Below are 4,415 nucleotides of genomic sequence, written 5' to 3' on the forward strand. Positions count from 1 at the left end.
TGCTGCATTTCTTTAATTCCTAGTAGTAGTCCTATTTCATTCAACTGCAATGATTTTGGATTTTTTTTTTTAGTTGAATCACTTTGATGTCATGAAAAACTACTTGGGGAAGGGGTACTACTCATGTACTTAACACCCAACTGCTTGATCACACACAGTGAGCATCTTGAAGTACATCCAGCATTTAGAAAATTGTCCTGTTCTTGACACATACGGTTGAGCTATTAATTATGACAATGAAGGGATCTCATTTGGGAGACATTGTAGTAGTAGAAGATAGTTAATTCTCTGATACCACCTTGGAATTTGAAGAATCCAAACAATTGAAATGATGGCTTTCTAAGAGGTCTGACAATTAAGTTTGTAAACTCATTCTATAAAAAGTGCTGCATACCTCGTTGTTGAATGTCACTGCAGTCACCTTCAAAGTATCCCCCCCTGGGAAGCTATGCACCAATACCAACAATTTTGGAGCTCTTTTTCTAAAATTCTATCAGAGCTGTCACCATACCAGCTCTGACGATTAAGTTCATGATCTTGCCACCATGTGCTTACTTGGGTGGCACTGTACAGACTAGTAAGGTTTCACAACGTGGGTATAGCAGTGTTTCATAGCTGTGTTCATATTAACATGTGGCAGTGTCTTGCTGAGTGGTGTTTATTATTATTGTTGTGGGTTTTTGTGTGACAACCCTGATGTTTGTTCCAGAGAAAAAGTTCTAAAATTGCTTTGAAGAGTGGACTAGGTGATGGCATCAGTGCCTAGCTTCCCAACAGTAGTACCTGGAAGGTGATCGTACTGATATTCAGTAATAAGGGAGGCAGCACTTTTTCCAGACCTCATAGTATGTTCAGGTTTTGAGGTCTCCAAGCCTATTTCCTAGGATTTTTATTCACCTAAACTGAAATGAGGCTGAATGCAATGAATGTTATAAGCTCCCAAGCCATCTACTATAGGCTCTTATAATGGTTTTTCCTGACCTTCAGTTCAGTTCTCTGTCCATCCAACCATATTGCCTGCAAGAAACAAATCTGAGCCTTAACTGGGAAGCAATCACTTTAGCCCTTTGTTTATGAGGCCCTCCTAAGATGTCTCACAAACTTAGCTTTATATAAAACTGCAAGAAATAAATAAATTTTTAAACCGTGAAAAGTACCCTTTTATCATGAACATGAGTTGTTACTAAAATTTGCATAGTTCACAGTTAATTAACCCAAATGCATTGCACTTGTAGCTGATTAATTTTCAGGGCTATGCTGTACCACATGCTATTGTTTGGAGCATGTTTACTACTGATGGTGCGGCTGGTATATGGGTCACACAATGAAGTTTTCCAAAGGAATTTTGGCCTAAGTAAAATTTGACACTGTCGATGAGACTTCAGCCCTATATGTCAAATGAGCTAGAAGGGAAGCTTCTAATATAAATACATGGTTGAAGACAAGGTCACTGGGCTCTTAGTAGCAGGATCTGCTGAACCCAGGAAATATATCTCACAGAACAGCAGTCCCTGCTATATCTGTGAAAGCTTATACTGATGCTCTTGCAGATGTAAAGAGGCAGAGTGCAAGTCTGGCAAGAAGAAGGATGACCCTTCAAAGGATGTCATTCAGAACTGGTTTGAAGCTACCCAGGAACCTGCCACACAGTCATTTCTAGTACTGGGAGAGGATTATTCACTTTGCAGTAAATTCTAGCAACTGTTTCATATTCAGTAGGTCCAGATGCTTGTGAATGCTGCATTGATTATAATAATTCCAATTCTATTAGCCTTTATTGAATGCTTACTCTGGGCTAGTACAATCAGCTGAATAAGGCATTATGTCATTCGACCTAAACAATAGCAGGCCCTTTAATTTTTTTTCTTTTTAGTGAATATTAATCTACCCATATCAGTCCCTCACCATCACAACCACTAGCCATCCTTGTCTCACACCTGCAGTAATTTTGTTATATCCAGATAGTTCTCCCTTCTTCCATTCTTATACCTTAATCAGTTCTCTGCACAGCTGCAAGATTGATCTCTTTATATGGTCATGATATATCCCTTTATGATCTGACTCGGCCAATCCTACCAGCTTAACGGAATACCAGTCTCCCTTCAATGTCTGCATGCTATTGCACTGGGCTTTTTGTTTGTTTTTTCGTTTTTAATATTTTATAGTTCCTGGAATATGCCTTACCTCTTCATAACTTACTTTCCCATAGTAGGCACATTTTTATACTTATTCCCTCTCATGTCACCTAATAGATTCTATTTTTCATTCTCCCAACTCTTAGACATTTCTTTAACCTTACATTCCTCCTTCATAGAAGTTAATGTAGTTTAACATAAACAATTCTTTGTGCAATCATTTTGTTTCCATCTATGCTGCAAGTTTAATAAGGGGAGAGAACACATCTTTTTGTTAATTTCTTTTTTTAATTTCTTTTTTATTAAATGATAGCTGTGTACATTAATGCAATCATGGGGTACAGTGTGGTGTTCTCATATACAATTTATATTCTACTTTTAGAAGGATTGACTTGTACCCTTGGAAAATAAACCATAGAGGGTGATCCCTCCAATCACCCTCTCTCCACCCATCTACTCCCCTCAGCTCACCCCCCCCCATATTCTTAGGCTATAATTAGGTTATAGCTTTCATATGAAAGCTGTAAACTAGTTTCATAATAGGGCTGTGTACATTGAATACTTTTTCTTCCATTCTTGTGATACTTTGCTGATTTCTTATATTCCCACTAAGAAGTTATATGGCTCAGACATAATTAGCACTAAATATAAGTCTTTGAATGAGTGAATGGCCTTTAATTCTTACAATATTAAGAAAATTGACATTTTTTGAATGAGAAGGCTCACTTTCACAGAAAAGAAAACACATAAACATGAAAAAAGGATAGTTTTGGAGACCCATCATATTAGGGCCAATATTAGCTCATGATAATGCTCCCCAAAGAGGGTGACGATGGGAAGTTGGAGCATCTATCCCTCAAGGCTTACAAGAAGAACTGAGCCATTCCATATATAAACCCAGGTGCAGCATCGATTCACTTTAAAAAGGAGAAATGTTTCTTTTTCTCCAATCCAAAAAAAAAAATTGACGTATGAGACAAAGATTAATGATGGTCCACCCAGCTTGACTTTCCGAGGCATTGGCTCTGTAGCTTTCTCACTGCTCTTTAATGTGTTTTCCTCCTTCTGCAGAACGTGCTTCTCTCCTCTGTTGTTTTTGGGCTTGCTCTCCTGATATTTCATTCCCAGCCCCTTCCTTAATGCTCTGGGTTTTTCCAGTGTTCTGTCTTTAGTCTTTTCCCTTTTCATATTTTCTACACGCCTTATATATGATCTTTCGCACTAACTTGGCTTTAATTACTGAAGCATTTAAGCTAAAAAAAAAAATAGTTTTTTTTTCCTTTTTTCCTTCATATTGGCTTCTCAGATTCATCATGCCCTATCCAAATACCTGTTTATGTTTATTATGAGCCAGTGTGTCATCCATTGAGTTGATAATATGGAACAAAACAAGAAAGATCAGCACCCTCATGGAATTTAACAGAAAGCAAGAGAAGCTATAAACTAACAAATGTAAATAGACCAATAAAAATCAGATAGAATATGATTATGAATAACAATGTACTCTGGTATGAAAAAGGAAACCAAAGGCGACATAAGTTTATTGGCATCATAGATAACCTTCAGCTGATTCTTCAGGACAGATGTGTTTTAGGCATGCTGCGAATATAAGGAAGAGAAATCTGCCCTGAGGACAAGAAAAACGCTGCAGGTTTGAGGTTCAAAAGGAGTTTTTGGGTTATGAGGACAATCTCTAACCAGCCTCTGACTCGCAAAAACTATTGCCATGAGAAAATTAAACTAGAGCATTTGAGATCACAAGAAAAGGCAGCATGGCACTTTGTGACTGGGAAAGGATGTGAGCCTCCAAGAGTTGTTTGGATCTCCTGAGTCCAGAGCACATGTGAAGGCTTGGAATGTGCACATATCCAATACCCCAGGAGTGGCCAGAACTTCAGTGGAGATGACAGGTGGGTGCCTGTGTGGACCACGTACTGACTGCTATGGCCTTGAAAGATACGGCAAATTTTCCTCTAGTCCAGCTTGACATTGAAATTGTAAGACTGTCAAAAGAATTGCCCCAATGTTTGGGGAAAAGAGGCTTGCTAGAGTAGTGGTCAGTAAACTATACCCCACGTCCATTTTATTTTTTAATTGAAATATAATTATTGTACAGACTTTGCATGTACAAAATATATAATGATCAAATCAGGGTAACTGGGATATCTATCACCTCAAAAATTTATCTTTTCTTTGTGTTGATAAGTCTTCTCATCTAGCTATTTTCAAATATACAATAAATTCCTGCTTAACTGTAATTTCTCTAGGCTTTTATAGATA

Source organism: Otolemur garnettii, unplaced genomic scaffold (genome assembly GCF_000181295.1).
Source record: "Otolemur garnettii isolate 467f Iridium unplaced genomic scaffold, OtoGar3 scaffold00069, whole genome shotgun sequence".
Lineage (NCBI taxonomy): Eukaryota > Metazoa > Chordata > Mammalia > Primates > Galagidae > Otolemur > Otolemur garnettii.